This window comes from Podarcis gaigeae (genome assembly GCF_964106915.1).
Source record: "Podarcis gaigeae genome assembly, chromosome: 4".
Taxonomy (NCBI): domain Eukaryota; kingdom Metazoa; phylum Chordata; class Lepidosauria; order Squamata; family Lacertidae; genus Podarcis; species Podarcis gaigeae.
In genome coordinates this window covers 50,838,187-50,855,988 of record NC_139677.1, presented here as the reverse complement: position 1 = coordinate 50,855,988, position 17,802 = coordinate 50,838,187, and positions in this window count along the sequence as shown.

The following is a 17,802-nucleotide window of genomic DNA, read 5'->3' as shown; positions in this document are numbered from 1 at the left end:
GGGGGGGAGCATCCCCAAACCTGAATTACTCACGTGGTTATGATTAAGCTATTGGCACAGAACGCTGCCCCCTTCAGCTCCTCCTTCTTATACCCTGATGACTCCCTGTCTCAGTCATTGAATATTTACACAACTTCATTTCAGAACTCTCATTGAGTAGCTTTTTAAAATGGAGGATTAAAAAACAACAGTGTTTCCAAGTTATGATACTTACATCATAAGTTATGATACTTAAGTCTACAGACGTTAAAAAGTGTTAAACATGCAGTATAATGATACAAACAAAAAAATTTATTTCAGTGAGATGAAAGAAGGAATCTTTGTATTTCTCAAGTAATGCAATTCTTCAGTGAATAATCTACCAATGGTTCTTTCACAATGAAAATCCATGTGTGTGTGTGTGTAAAAACATTTTGTGGAGGAAGAAAAACTTTACATCCCATAATGGAAATTTCAAGGTTCCTAACAACATGTATGAAAACAGAATTTTTAGCTGTGTGGATATTTGGTTTGTCTAAAACATTTTTCAAAATTTTGGATTGTTTTTATTGCCTTGTTCCCTGCTGCCTATGGCTCATTTGGGAGGAAGGATAATGATGATGATGATGATGATATTCTGTTCCCGGTGCTAAATGTGGTGTTCTTGTATTTTTTGTAAACATACAGTAAATAAATATGTGATGATACAGATATGCATAGCTCCTACTATAGTCACCCTAATAATGAATCTTAAATAACTTAGTGCTACATTAAGAATATATCAGTGTATCATTTTAGATTTCTGACCTTTTAAATCCGATTCAGTTCATGTGAGGAGTTATAGGTATGTAATACCTATTAATTTGCCGAATGCAGGTTATTAGAATTTGGATCGCTTTTTTAAAAAAAAAGTAAAGCCACAGTATTCACAGTAAAGCCACAATGGACAAGCCTTCCCAGAGGGGTCCATCAGCCACACAACCTGAAATTTACTGGATGCAAGATGCAGAAAATAGAGGAGGTAGCTTCCCTTTGCAGTTCCTTTACAAAGATATGAAGGAAGAAGAGACTGAGGAAAGAAGTAAAGAGGGGACTTGCTTTTTCTTCTCCCACCCTCCTCACCTTGCAGGTGTTGGGTTCTCCAAAGATGAAAGACAGGTACCAGGTTGTTGTTTTTTAATGGTTCCTAATTGGGTAGGGCTAAGAATTCATAATCACTACAAGAGACAGGAATGTGATACGTATTAAGAAACATCTCTCTTAGTACTTTTAAGAGAACAAGGAAGGAGCCAAACATCTGCAAGGAGTGAGGGAAGCAAATCCCCTTGGGGTTGCATGCAGGCATTTTGTATACAAATTTAGGCAAATATAAACTTCTCTTCTATCTTCCATATATTGGTTGGATGCTGGTCTCTACTTGCAGAGCCCCAGCCCCAGAATGTTATTGAAAATGTAATTCACCTAGGAGGGGACTTACGTTTTGAATGTTGCTAATATGTTCCCTGGTTACTCTAGTTATACTTCTTTGCTTGCATAGAGTGTAAGTCTGTTGTGGCATAAGCTTCCATGGGTCAGATGCATCAAGTAGCCCGACAAATGCATTTTTACCCCATGAAAGTTAATGTCACAGTAAATATGTTAAGTCTTTCTGAACAAAAGTTGGCAAAGCCTTGACATGATAATAGAAATGGAAAGCATTTAGTGCAACATGTTTTAGCAAGACGCCTTCTTCAGAGGCACTACAAGATAACAAATTATATTTCAGGATACTTAATATAAAAGTACCCACTAACCCAGTTTGAACAAAGCACCCACAAGCATAACATTAAAAAATGGAAGTATTTAAAATCAATGTAATTGCATAATATGAGCCTTGAAATGTTTTTGAAAGTTTAAAATATGTTAATAAAAAATTACTGGTGACTAATAACCAGAGCATGAATCATATAAAATATTTACAAGTTATTCAGCACCAAAAAGGTATATAAAACAGAATGTGTGTTTGTAGTGTGTAAATATTTGGTTTATATATTTACATAAAAAGACAGTCTGTAACCCTGTGCTCACTTAGTTGAATTCAGTGGGGTTCAACTTTGAACAGACCAGTTTTTGCCATCCTGGTACCCTCCAGATGTATTGGGCTGCAGATCCCATTGGCCCAGTCAGGATTTGTGGCCCAAAACATCTGGAGTACTTCATTTATAGGATTGCACTATAGGAGTAAATAAAAGGAGGGGGGAAGAACAAACAAACGAACAAAATTGTCTGCTCTACCTTGTCACTACTTGATTAGTAATTTAGTCTATAATCTTAATGCCACTTACTGGGAGAAAGCCCTACTGAATTCAGGAAGACTTCTGAGTTAACATGGTTAGGATTGCATTGTTAATGTTTTGAGCTATTTTCTTATTGAATAGGGAAACACTTCATGGAGGGGTGGTGATAGGTGCTTCTGCCTGATACTTCTTCCCATTGAGCTCGCTCCTATGTGTGCTACTAATGGATGCTCTGCCACTGTTCCCAACTGTCTGGTGGCTCTATTGCTAAATGCCAGTTCAGTCTGTAATAAAACCATGCTGATCCATGATGTGATTGTTGATGAGCATGCAGATCTGATCTGTATCACCAAGACCTGGGTGGGGGAGCTGGGTGGACCAGATCTGACTCAGCTCTGTCTACCCTGGTACTCCATATGACATCAGCCCAGACGGGAGTGGTGGAGGAAAGTGTGAATGTAGTTCATAGGAGTTCACTTCCCATCACCAGGAAACCCATCTCTCTTTGAGCAGGGCTGTAGGGCCTGCATCTGGTGCTGAGCCAAAGAGACAGGTTAGGGATGCTGTTGATGCACAACCCACCCTGCTGCTCATCCCTGAGTAAACTAGCTGAGGTTGTATCAGGTGTGGTGTTGGAGGAGCACATAACTGTGGTTTTGGGTGATTTCAACATTCCTTCTGAAAATGTCTAAGGTTCTACTCAATAGTTCATGGCCTCCATGCCAACCATGGACCAGGCATGGGCTAGAGTGTAAGTGGCATAAATCGTGCTCAGAAGCAGACCAGTCATGTGTTTGGGCTCATAATTGGTCTTACCACATGACGGTGAGATCAGTGCTTGAGGAGCTGTCCAGCAGAGTTGTTCCATATGGTCTGAAGGCTGTTTACTCCTGACCAGGGGCGAATCAGGAGAGGCTGTGAAAGTTCTGGATTGGTGTCTGAGCACAGCGACGGTCTGGATGAAGGTCAATAAACTACATGAATCCTGGGGAAATTGAGCTGCTTCAGGTGGATTCCTATTTCTAGGAGATAGGTAGATTGCCTGTTCTGGATGGTGTTGCACACCTTCTGAAGGAACAAGTCTGTAGTTTGGGGGTTCTCCTTGATACATTTGCCACTAGAGACCGAAGTGTCCTCTGTGGCTACAAGTGCCTCTTACCAGCTTTGTCTGGTTTGCCAGCTATAGCTATTCTTGGACAGGGATACCCTGATCATTGTAGCCCATGTGTTAGTAACCTTGAGGTTGGGTTACTGTGGAACACTCTTCCGATAGAGATTCAGCGGAAGCCTTCTGTTTCAGCTTTTAAATGCCTGTTGAATAGTTTTATATTCCATCATGTTAACACAGGCAATTAAGAATACATCTTCCCACAGTAGTTATCTGATTCCTGATTTTAAATTTTTATATGATTTTTACTGAATGGGTGTATAGATAGTATTTTTAATGAATTAGTGGTGTATAAATGTTTTTTTTATATAAATAGCTAAATGCCCATCCAACCTCATTCTTCCTGATACGTGTACCAAAACGTTATGTATCATGAGGGACATGGTTGAGGTTGAGAATGGGCAAGTGTGCAAGTTAAAGAAAACTAGTTTCTCAAAGCACTGGAGATAAAAGATTCTGACAGCTTATCTTGTGCATGTCTATTCAGAGGGAAGACACTTTGCTTACTAGTGTTTTTGTCGAGTTGGAGCCAGAGTTACCTAAATATTGTGAAGAAAGGAGCTAGGAAAGGGATGGACAAATCTTGATTCTGAGAAAGTCAGATGGGATGGGATGGTGTACTGATACAGAGTTTTCTTGGAGCAAGGTGCACACATAGGCATAGTTCTTTCTTGGTTGTAAGATATCAATGTACTTGGATCTGAAATATTGATGGGTTGAGTCAGATTTTTATCACAACCAAATCTTCGTTTATAACAGTGTGTTACGTCATGCAGCAAATTGCTGATTCCCCTAGCTTTGCAGCCAGTTCTCTCTGTGACATAGAATCACAGCTGCTGGCTAAGCACCACTGAAGTTGCAGTGAGATGCAGTTCCTTGTTATAGCTGGTGCACGATCCTTATATTTCTGTATTTGGGCCACTAGGGTGTTAATATAGATGGGCTTCAAGATACTCATCTGGAGTGTCATTTATAGAATTCTATTAACACATTAGTTAAGAACATCATATAATTTGTATCATTCTTTTGAAGCAAGAGAAGGCTTTAGGTTGCAAAATTCTAATTTGGTTTAGTGTTCCCAAAGAATCTTATTTGGTTGGAAATTCTGTAAAAAGGAGACACGTTTTATAAAAGCAGCACTCCATTAAAAAATCTATGTGATTTTTCTTTGGGATTGCTCCACATTTGAGAATTATTTCACCATTAATCCACTCCCACACCCCCCCATTCAAATAAGACCAGAATAGTCCACATCTGCATGTATTTAAATTTATATAGGATGAGAAACTTCGGTCTTTCTTTGCATGTTTAATAAATTCTTCTTGCAAATTCTACTTAGTGTAAAAAGGGGGGCATCCTATTTACTGTATTCTAGCAATCTTGAGACCAAAATTTCACTGTAATCCCTAAATTTCTTGTGTGCCTTGGGCACCTGCCTAATTGTTGTGTTTGTTGCTGTTTACAATTTGCTGGATGAAGTGCTCTTTCCTGTGATAGAGGTTATATGGGTGCAAGACAAAGATGGTTGTTTATATATTATATATCATTATATATTTATTAAAATGTATAGACTAATGTAAAGGCTAGTGAGGTTAATTTAAGGGGGATTTGTTTGTATTTCTTTGCTTCTTTTACTGTGTTCTTACCTTTTTGTTCTGATGTGTTAAGAATTTACCTGGAGTAGTTATTGTAGATGGATTTGTGTATGTGTGTAGAATCTCAGTAAGAAAGTGAAAGCAATGTGTCTTACAAGACAATAGCTCTTTTATGGTGCATATGTTTTAAATAAATACACAGTCCTTAGAACTTGTAAACAGATTCTGTTAAAAGTTGATGTGAGTTCAGTTTCATAAAGATTATCTTTAGAATTGTAAGAAAACACTATTCAAATTTAAATTACCTTGAATTTCCTCTTAAGTGTAATGGATAAGATTTAAAAGAAGCTTTAAAATAACTTTCGAAGCTTTTGTTTGATTTAAAGACGTAGCTTGATATTTATTTATATGCTATACTGTGGGTATTACCAAGAACCACCAAATACTAACATGGCTTAAATCAATTCCATGTTATCATTTATGAAAGGCATTTGCTGGTTTTAATATGAAATGTATTTATTATAAGGTGTTTATTATAAGGGTGTTCTGTCATAATAACTTAAAGTTAAATGCCTTTATTTCCAGAAATTATTTTCCCCAAAAGCAATAAAAAATAAACTGGAAAGGGTAGCCTATAAAAGGGTGATGTGTTAAAATATTTTAACAAACAAACAAACATTTTCTTGGGTGAAAAGTATGCCTTGTACATTTCATTCTACTGCAACCATGTGACACAACTAAGTAGTAATGCATCTGTGACATGTCATGGTTGCAGCAAAGTGAAATCACAGATAATATATTTGGAATTTGACAGTCCAGAGTTGGTTGATTGGAAATATATCCTGAAATATATAAATAGGTGTTTCTCTCGGGGCATTGTAATTTTTTCATATAATTTGTATAAAGCTGAGTTTTAATAGGATCTGCAACTAGGTTATTAGATTGGTTCATATGTATGCATTAATTTATTTGCCTTCTAAGTCTGGCTCTTGCTCTAGTCAGGCAGGTACCAACATGGCTGTGTAGCATAATCCAAGATTGTAATGCAATGTTTGAACACATTATAGCTTATTCAAACAGAATATTTTTCTCTGTGGCATGTTGTGCTCTGGAGATAATTCTGGTGTAAAAAGAAGTTACTCCAGGACAAGCTGTTCTGATTTAGTCTGGGATATCAAATTCCTGCATTGCTATCCCAGGATATGAAAGCACTCCAGAGTAATTTTAATGCATTTTCTGAATATAGCATAAGGCTTTTTGAGTCATACCTATAAGGGGTTATTCTTTCCCCTGCTAAAGAGGGTTGTTGTTCTGTGGGGGCGAGGCAAATTGAGTCATCTCTTATGGTTTGTCCTGGCATATGGTTCGTGCCCATAAATTGGGATTGGCCAACTATAACAGGAGGACGAAACATTACAAGGTAATCCAGTTTTTACAGCAGCTGCGGTAACCATATGATGCTTTTAACCATATGCAAATCTTCAGGTTCAGAACTAAATTACATATCTTATACATTTTGACTTTATTAGAGCAATACTGAAATAGCTATTTTACAGCATCAATGTTTTGTGAAAATTTGGAGTAGCAGTACTGAAAAAGTGATTTCATTCTATTATTGTTTGAGGCTAGTAAATAATAGAATTAAATGCATGGAATGAAATTCAGAGTAGCATGAATTAAGGGTAACTGTTTTTCTAAATATGAGAATATACTTGACTGTCACCAATCTGCATATAAAATAATTGTTCAAGTTGATATTCAGGCTAATATACACACACACATGTAATTACGTTCATGAATAATGTGGTTTGTGGTGGTGCAAGTTTCTTTCCTTAAGATCATAATGTTGTTAATCGTACCTGATTGCTTGTTTCTATGAAATGGGTCAGTTTTAAGTGATCACTAATAAAGTGAAAGCAGGAAAATTGGCAGGGCAGCGGGCAGCATAAATAGGTTATAAAACAAGATTTTAGGGCTCCTGACTAATTTTCATGTGTAGTAGACATTGTTCTGAATTTGTGTGTCTGCATGAAGCTAGGGAGTTTCCTGCTTTAAAGCACTTAACAGCAGTCAGCCTGGGCGTTTTCATTTTGTACTCGCTGCTTCCCCCTCCCAATGAGTGTCCTTTGTGTAACCCCAACTAATTCAGAAATCTCTCTGCTGTAGTGAGGACTGCCCTGTCATGTGACTGAGGCAACTAGTTGCAGCCTGTGATTGGGCAAGAGCTAATTGGCGGCTGTGTATAAGAACTCCCTGCCTTCGAGTTAGTAGAAGCTTTCCTCGCTCGCATTGCTCAGTTACATGTAGTTTGTAATGATGAGACCAGGCGGTGATTCAGCAACATGTGATAAAGTTTAACACTCATGTGGGCTTGACCAAGCCAAATGGTAGACAATAAAGCCAGCTGCAGCCAATTTGGATTAATGAGCGTCACCTTGGAGTTTGGTAACTGTCACTTTAAGATTGCTTACTATTTTCAGAAGACTGCAGTTAAGAATCTTTGACAGGAACTTGTCTGTGCCTCTTTTCCTTTGTCGTTACCTTGTTTTTATCACAGGAATGGAGTGCTGAGGACTCTTTACTCTGGAACATAAGTGTAGGGGGAGAAACTTTCACGCTGCCTTCTGACAAAAGCATTTTGTAATCTGTCTTGTCTAGCTGTAGTGCTGAACGCTTTTTAGTTAACGGAAGCTGTAAAATCCTTTCACCAGGAAGTATTATTTGCTCGGAATGGGTAAGTGAGAAGTGGTGCAACAGATAGTCTGTTATTTTGTGTTTAAAATTACGTCCAGATTTTCAGGTTTCTAACTAATAACTGAATTGAAGTGGAGAGTAGAAATGATTTGTTTAATCTGTTTTGGGGTAGCATGTTTAAAAAAACGTTGAGATGTTTCTGTGGTGATGTTTTAGGGAAGAGGCATGCAACTGATTGAAAAGGTAAATGTTTTCAGGATTTTTTGTGGGGAGGCAGGAAATTGTTAATTGGAAATTGAATAATATGTTCTCCCTCCAATGCAGAACTATTTTGTACTGTCTGTCTAAATTCATAATAAGCTGAAAAAGAGTCTAGTCAAACTGCTAGTTTTTCTTTCCACTGACTACTTGCAGCAACTTACTGACAGGAAGACATCCTGAAATATCAGTCTGTCATGTTCTAATACAAAAACGTTAGCACAAATTGGCACCCCATTTCAATAGCAACTATTTTATTTTATTTTTTATAAAGTGGAACTTGTTGAATATGTTGACACTAACGCTGCAGAGAAAAGCAGGTACATAGTACAGGACATAACAAACCTGAAAGAGTGTTCATAAGTTCTGATTGAAGTTTCCAGTATAATAAAAATGTCATGAGCTAACAGAAAAATATTTTTCTCTGTTAGTCATACTTCCTTCAATTAGCTCATTTTCAGATTTTTCTTAGAACATGTTGTGTTGAAACAAATAGAGGAAACAATTACCTTTTAGTCAATGACATTAAGTTTACCTAAATTGCGGGGTGGGAGAATCCAGTAGACTTCTGTGTAGTAATGTCTCACCTTTATTTTTCAGTTTATTTTAATTATACTTTTGAAGGAAATGACTTAATTGAGGCTGGTCTAGGTAAAGGTCTGTGTAAAATGTTCTGTCTCTAGTCTTAATCAGTTCTTTTCTCTCCCCCCCCCCCCCCGTTTGTATAGCCAGGGTTAATTGTTTTAGTGATGTTTTCAGTACTCCATTGTTTGAGACACATGGCAAAAGGTAGAAAGGACCTGCTTTTGTTCTATATTTTTCTAACACTTTTCAGAATAGTTCCTTCTTTTTTCCTACTAAATGCTCACAGATAAAGAGTCCTTTCAGTAAAAATATAGATTCCTGTCTAAAAGGTAAAAAATAAGCAGGAAATTCTTAATAAGAGGAGCAGTTAAAAAAAAAGAACTTTCAGATAAGCATGCATTTTAACAGCCTTGTTCCCTAGTAAATCAGGAAGAATGAGAACCCCACCTTGGCAATCATTCTTGTTCTAATTAAGGTGTGTCCAATGAACACCTGGAAAAGGCTGCTTGCTAGTCTTAAGCAAACTGTTTGGAAGGCTTCACAATGTATTTGCCACTCATAAAAGATAGCATTATAAGTGAAAACTTCCTATGTTAGCAATCTAAAAAACAGGTAATTTTATCCATGCTCCTTCCGCATTCTTGCACTTAAAGGAAGCAAGACTTGTTGTCACTCAAAATTACCTTATCTTGTTTGATCACTACACTTTGAAAAGTCTCTTCGCGTGATGTGCCTGTTTTGAAGTATTAAAAGTGAAGACCGAGTTAAATGCTCTCCAAAAGTGGCCTTCTCTGATCCCTAATTTTTCTTTGAAGCATTATATTTCTGTGGTGAATTTCAAATCCCACTTTGACCTCTGGTGTAGTTGACAATGAGGAAGACTTAAAATGTGATTTTAATTAATGAACAGCAGTTCTTTCATATTCCGCTTGCCAGGAAGACCCTCTGAAAATCTGGATGCTGGAGAGAATGAGTGAAAAAGAACCTATAAAAGAGCCATTCTTTTAAAAATTGACTGGTTGGTGGTTGCTAGAAAAAGTGCCGCTAGAATTACAGTAATTGTAGTCATAAATAGATTGCCCAGTTTATTTGACCCACATATGTGTGTTCTGGGAACAGTTGAGAATCTATTATGTGAACAAAGTCAGATAACATTATTTTAGTACCTCTGTGGAAATTCTGAACTCAAATGTTGTTTGAACCTGTCCTCATTCACAAGAGCAATTAACTCGCCCCTCCCTCCCTAATAATAATATGAATGTTTCAAGCAATATAGATTCTTCTCTTGCATCTTTTCATTGCTGGGGAAACCACTGCAATATAACTTGAAAGGATCTCTTTAGAAAATGAATATAGTTGGTGTATGGTGCATACACCATAGCATAACAATTTTTCATAATATTTGGATCAGGGTTTTAGACTATCACTTCAAAATATCACATTCTTTTTATATCTGCTTTACAACACACGAAATACACTATACTGTGTAGGACTGTATAGTAAGACAAAGTTGGTGGCTCATTTGTAATCACTAAAGGTTCATAAGAACCAATTTAGTGTCAATAAATTAACAGGGCAGGCCAAAGTGAGTCATTGCCTTAGCTGTACTAGGATAGGTGATGGTTGTCTTATCAATAGGCAAAATGTCTTATAACAATCAATAAATAGATATAGAGCTCAGAGGTCTACCAGCAATGTCCCTACTTTTCACCCATTCCTTAATGGGCAAGTATGTACGCAATGAAAAAAAATAAATGTTTCTGGCTGTCACCTTCCATAATTCCATGTGCCATTCCAATTAATATACCATATCTATTTTCTGCCCATAAACGTCCCTCCTCCCAACTGTTGGCCATGACTAGTATGAGCAAGTTTCCCTTTCTTCTTACTGCAGGAGAATTGTAGACCCTATTTAATGTAGACCTCACCTCTGCACTATGATGTACAAAATTAATGGAGCACCAAGCACCTCTGGGAATGCGTTCATCTAACATGGTATGGCGGTAGCATACAAAGCAGGTGGAGCAAGCTGTTAGAAGTGGCTACAGACTTGCTGGTTCTGTAAGCAAGTCATGTATTCCTAAAGTTGTGAAGTTACTGGTTTAGCAATATATTTTTCATTTTCTGTAAGCTGCTTTAAAGATTTTATTTTTATACAACCTAGTGGTGTATAATTTTTTTGAAACAAAGTATTATAGAATGCATATTGCGGAAGGGGGGAATGGCTAATGGTTTTGCTCTTCTGAGTTGCGTGACATTTGCAAACAAGCCACACATTAATCACACATTTATCTTCTTCTTAACTACCTGAGCAGATAGGATCCATCTTCCTTAATTTTTCTGGGATAATTCTTTGAAAAGTGATAAATATATAAATATTGCGGTTGTAGTAGTTCAGCAATTGTCCTTCCTGATTAAATTCTAATAAGTAAAGGCTTCACAGTAGTTAAGCATTTCTAATATGGTGCTGGTTGTTCCTTTTTAAAGAATGAGTATTATTCTCTAGTGCTGACATAGTCCAAGATAGTTCACTTTCATCCTGTTGATTGAACTGAAATAAAAATAGATGCCATCAGCTGTAAACCAGGCTACAGAGTCCTATTTACACTGATCTGCCTTGTGCCTTATAGAGAATGGGCCTTACTTCTGAGTAAATCCAAACCTAAGATTAGTCATAAAGCTGCATCCCTGTAAGTTCTATCAGAATTCTCTTATTCTATTTTGGTTTAAAAGCACAGGGTTTTTAAGGCTTAGTGTTACAATTTTCCAAGTAATTCAGGTAATCTTCAAATATGTTAAGGTGGAGTTTTCCATATGGCAAGACCCTCAGATGTACAGTCCTGGCACAGCTGCAGGAATCATTGTGCCCACTTGCATTTTTTAGAAGTCGGCAGGCAAAATAACGTTCCCTTAAGCACTTTCTGCACTAACTTTGTCCTCTCTCAAAAGCATTCACTAAGATTTAGACCCAACAACAACATGTGCAAGGCTAAATATCTTGTGCCCCAATTAAATCAAGTTACCGTATGTCAACTAGATTAATGTTTCTATTTGCTTCTTAAAATTATTTCATTTATGAATCACTTCCTGTGAAGCATCTCATAGTGATTCCCTCCCCCCCCTCGCCAATTCCCTTATAGTCTGAAATGCTGAACCACTTTCCATTATGGCATTGCCTTTCCCCACAATGAATGGAACACCATATGCATTATCTTGCCTTTTACTTTTTACAAGTTTAAAGACAGAGCACAGAGGCTAAGTGATGTGAGGAAATGCATCCCTACCACAAGATCCCCTTCCCTGCTATAGTTTGAGTGGTATCAAAGGCATGCATGCCCTCGGCTTTTCAAAAGTTAGGTTAGTGACCTGGCATGACAGAAGAGATAATGCCAAAGTTCCACATTAAAAGGAGGGGAATTTTGAGAGGCATTGGTGCTGCTGTTTGTCTGTGGGACTACCTATGTGCTTTCTGTGGGACTACCTATGTGCTTTCTGTTGAAGTTAGGAGTGCCCAAGCTCATTGATTTTACTGGGCTTGCATGTTGATAATTGTGTATTGGTTTAGACCATTAAGTATCCTATTCCTTACTTAGGATGAGTTCTCATGTTACATATTTAGGACCTGATTCATAGCTTTGTTGTGCTGCACAAGATGTCTCTGTGCTGGTACACTTGTAGACCCAGCAAATATCAGGGATGTGTGGATTCTAGGGATCACAGAGTTGTGTAGCAGTAATGCTGCTGTGGATGAAATAATTCATTTATAGCTCTTGCAGGAAATGCAGATCATAGCACCTTATTTTATCCAGCTAGGAATTGAGAAGCTCTGGTTCCGTGGTGGCAGATTTAGCTCTTAGGTATGCTAGCAGGAGTAAGATGTATGTCAGCATGGAAAAATCATTTTACTTACATTGGTATGTTTCTCTCTTTTTATGTCCAATAAAAGTAACTATACTTGTCTGCACTAATTTTTTGCATAATATGTATCTCTATTTAAAGAATTCATGATGCATCTGTAACAAGTATCTGCAAAAAGTGTAGTGTGTGCCCCTTAATTTTAAGTACTGTACAAAGGTATTAAGTAGCAGTTCTATTAAAAATATTTGAAATAACTGACTAAACAAATAAACTATCCAGTAAATATAATTTATCAAAACTTACCTGAGCTAGACCTTCCTTAGCCCAGATGTAGTTGTGTTGTTTTCATTAGAGATGTATTAGATATGAGAAAGTTACTCTAATAGCCCATAGGATTCAATCCTAAAGATGTTTATTAAGAATTAAGACACACTGGACTTAGTAAGAATTACTTCTGAGTAAGCACACATTCAGTTGGTGTGCTAAAATAAAATAACTGTATTACTAGTATTCACTGCAAGTGAAATGGAATCCATGCTGATGATCCTTTTTAAATGCCAGTTATTTGCTGTACTGTATATTTTATAATCTTTTCTCCAGTGGGAAATACAACAATAATTCAGTGTGTTTCTGGGATCTTTTATTGCCAGATTACATTTTGTACAGTGACAATTATTCTGTATTCCTAATGCCAGTCTCAGTAGCCCCAGGCAAGTGCTAGTCACATATTAAGTTTGACAAGCAAGTTGTGTTGCTTTTAATTTCCTCTGGTTTTCGTGTCATTTTCCTGAACTGTAATAAGAACAAATTCATCTCAGGATATGTAGCTCTTTGATATGGGGCTATCATACTTTGAAGATGCCTACTAAAGAAGGGGAAAAGAACATTCAATGGACATTGGTTGTCATTGTGTTTTTAAAACAAAATCAGTTTAAAGTTGTGTTCCTGCTGGCTTCAAACATAGCCAGGATTTCAGTTTTAGCATAGATGTGTGTATAGCTCCACTTTAGAACACTGTTTGAGTTTTAAAGATATTATAGTAGTCTGGCTGTTTATAACAGACCCCATTGTCTATCACTTATAGCTGAGTTTTTCAGAAGCTCTTGCACTGCCTGGACAAAAGAAAAATTCTTAAGGATGCAGAAAACACATTATGTTCTAGTGAACACGAAAAAAATATTGGTTTAGACATGGGTTCAATGGGCTTGACAAACAGCACACTTACTGTATAGTGGTGATTTTTTCAGAGGAATTATTCAGTATAGCTAATACCAAACACGACAGTTGTAATTGAGCATCAATTAAGACATGAGGGGTGAAGTCAAAAGCTTCACATAAGAAATGAGTTTTTAAGGAAGGTTTACAGAGATGGCACAACATGTGTATTCTGGGAGGATAGTGCAGGTGTGAGGTGCATCAAGGATGAATTCATTTTTAATAGTCCTACATTTATCATCTTACTTTCTAATATTGCTGCTTATATTTGGAATCCAAGATGCTTTACCTTGGGAATGGTTACAGTGTAGTTGTCTCCAGCAGCTTAGTGCTTTTTCATTTTCTGAATCCTCCAAAAACCCATCATGATTCTCTCAACATTTCCTCAGATTTGTTCCCATTTTCCTTTCAGGTCTCCCCATCCACTTGTACATAAGCAATGAACTTTCTGCTGCTTTTGAGAGTCCCTTTCTGTGTGGCATTTCTGTGAAGACGTCCTTCTTAAGGAACAAGAGATAGGAAGCCTTTGACTCCTTAGATTCTAGTTCCAAATATTCTTGCTGTCCTCTCTTTCTTTGGAATGCTCAGATCTGCTTGCCTGGAGGTTCTTGGTGGTCTCTACCATAGAAAGGTGGAGCAGACTTCTGTCTTCTTTCTCACATGAGCTGTAATGTAGGCTCTACCCTGAATTTCTCTCTCTCTCTACCTCCTTTGAACATGGTGAATGTGAGGATTGGTAGTTTGAAAGCATCCTCACATGATGATCTGTCTATGTGTGCAAAGCTACCACACTGAAGAGGACTACACCACATACCTGTTTTCTGTGTTTTGACTCTTTACCCTTTCCATTTTTTGAGTTTATAGGCCATCTGCTTGTAATTTCTACCGCTTGTGCCTTCAAATAGTGATGTGTTTTTCCTTCTGCATCCTTTTCTGTTTAGTTATTATTAGGTGATGTAGCTTTCAGGAGTGGTTTATCGGTGTTTGTGTGTTGTGTATTAGAAGGTACACGTGCAGTTAACTGTGTAATGATAAATCTGGGGGGGGCTTGTGTGCAGTTTGGTTTTGCACCGCTTTCGGCCATCTTTCTTGCACTTAAATTTCAGTGGTATGTGTGCCAGTTTTAAGTGGTAAGTGGGTCTCCTACTTTGACTCCTCACGATTCCTGTCTGTAACTTTGGCCAAAAATCTCTAAACTGATTACATGTTGAACAGGCATTGTAAAATGAGTCAGTTCCTGTTCTTTTGGCTGGAGCTTCGTTGGGAGTTCTCAAAAATGGTATTTCAGAATGTGGATGTGGTCAGCCGAGTCACTTTCAAAGCATCTTAAAGGAAACCAACATCAACTGTGAAAAGTGAACTTTGTAACGGTACTGGTATACTCTAGAATGCCTTCTCAGTCACAAGGTGCACTGCAAGTCTGTCTTGCTTGGGCTAAGCCTTCCATTGTATGAAACAGGTTGCTTCTCAGTCCTAATCATTTTCAAAGTTGTCGGCAAAAACAGATAAGAATGAGATAAGAGCCAATGTGGTGTAGTGGTTAAAATGTTGGATTAGGAGCAGGGAGACAAGGGTTCAAATCCCCTAATCAGGGCAGCCAGGCATCCCCATTTGGCTCACCATGCCATTCTTGCCAAACCACAGCCACCTGCCCAGACCCTTTTACAGTAGGGGTTGGATTGTATTTACACCTGCAGAAGGTATATTTCCTGCACATATCTAAGAAGTTTTTTCTAGTTCCCGGAAAGGAGTCTGTCTACTAAGTGAAAGCAAAGAATTAGATGTCAAAGCATACAGAAAATGTACAAGTACATTCCTGTAAGAATGTAAACAGATGTACATTACTCATGAAGAAGTAAAACTTCCTAAGCAGATGGCAGGAAGTAGTTATGATGGCAGAGTTCTTTCTTGGTAAAGTGAATGCTTAGATCCACCAGTGGAAACTACTGCACTCATTCATTGAATAAAACATGTTCAAATGTAAGTGGAGGTGCCAGCAACAATCCCTCAAAACAAGTTCTTATTTGCCCTTTCTGGGCTAGCTCTAGTACATTTGAAGAGCCCATTTAATTGCAGCACAGGAGAAGTAGAAGATTTCCTGCATACTGTGAAGTAGTCTCCCTTAAAAGGGAGCACAAGACACCTGAACAAAAACCACCAGATTCCATAGGGAGAGACATTCCTGTAGCAGGTCAAGCCACTGTACACTGAGCAGAAACAGTTTTGTGCTGCAGCTACCAAAACTTACACTAACTGTGCAGATTGCAGAAGCAGAAGCCATTTGGGTCCTTCTGACCACAGCAGTTCCTTCTCTCCCTTGTCTCTTCCTTTTGTGAGCTATCTTTATAGGGAGGCTGAGATGTAGTGCTGTCTTCTAATGCCAAGGTTAGAGAGGTGTCCCAGATCCTAACACTAATCTGTGCGCTCACCTGCCAAAAGATGGCTGCTGGTGGATTTGAAGGCAGAGTAAGTTAAGGAGGCCCAGTTTGAAAAGTTTTGAGTACACTGATAATATCCCTTTAGACAAAGCATGCTAAGTTTTACTACAGTTTTACATAAGAGGAATCCAGAGTGCTTTGATTTCCAATATAATCTATGCTGGTTGCTATAGCCCACTCTCTTGCAGGCTGCTATTAGAGTGTGAACTGCTCTTGTGTTCCTATTGGTCAGTGTGTTTGTTAGTGGAGAGCTCGGGAAAATACTAATTCCACACATTGATTCTAACCTCTTTATTACTGCAACTGTGCTGCTGAGCTTGGCTTGAGGAAAGGTTGAAATTGGGACATCACCATTGGCTATGAATTCATGTTCCCAAGCCTCTTTGATGCTGCAGCCAACTGTCAACTCAATGTTTTTGCTTCCCCCCTTTATCTCCTTCTACCTTTGATTATTCCTATTCTTGGGTTAGTCTTCTTCCTTCTGCTTCATTCACTTCAAATGCCATTTTCCCAGTAATTTCTTTGTAGCTGTTTTTTCAGTCCTTGCAATGCTCCATCTCTAGGCATCTTCTTCCCTCCTTCATCCCCATACTGTGTGGGCTTGCTGAAATTTCTTACACCTATCAGGTCATCTTTCAGCAAATACTGTTTCTACCATCTTTGAAAATTATTCTTAACAGTGTTAGGAAAATTTCACTGCTCGTGCCAAAAACCTCAACATTGTCTTCTAAATTCAGCCCACATATTGAACTTATCCCGTGATACATTCTGCCTCTGTCAATATCTCTACACCTTTCCACATGCCTCCCCCCATGTGTTCTGCTTATGTGGTGAATCTATTTGAGCTTTCTGTCCTCCATTGTTCCTGTCTTCAGGATTTCTCATTGGCTTGAGCTCCTTTTGTTTTCTATGACTATAGAGAGCAAGCATACAGATTGTAATGGCTATTGGAAATGTTATTCTCCTGTTTCTGCATCCCCATATAATTACATGAATTATTATTTTTTCCTTTCATCAATAATTTCCTAGCCATAGAATAATGAGAAGTTAATGGGAATAAGTCTAAATTTTTTTACCATCCACCTGAGAGGGAAACATTCAATAGGCAGAGAGTGTTTTGTATATTTCAATAAAATACAAAATGTGCATGACTTTTCATCATTTGAGTTTGCTTTGCTTAGTGGCTGCTAATTTGGGGGGCTTGGCATTAATATTGCTTTGCTACTGTACACTACTTCTTTACTATATCTCTGAAGACTTTATTGATAGTTTCATGGTAGCAGCCACCAAAATTGATACAGACTCAGTGCTGTGCAGGATGCAGTTGCTGGTCATCTTTAGAAATGAAGTTAGCCCTTTTCAGATAACAAATTGAGGATATCCATTCACATAGATGGAAGGGAATGGGATCACAAGTTTTGTCCCTGACCCTGTTCATTCAAGATCATCATCATTTATTTATATGCTGTCTTTCCACAGTAAACCATGCTCAAGCATCAAAATGTTTCGCATAAATCAGTAGCTTTTACAGTACATAAAAATCAAATAGTCATATAAGCAATGAACTAATGAAAACATTTCATATTAACAAATATACAATAAAATCAAACAATTCAAGAGTAACCCAGATTAGCAACAAAAACAAACCAATCTTTTGCTGACTCTTCTTTCCTGTGGCTATCTCTTACGGCTTTGATTGGTTACTGTTTATGAAAATTAATAAAAAATATTTAGAA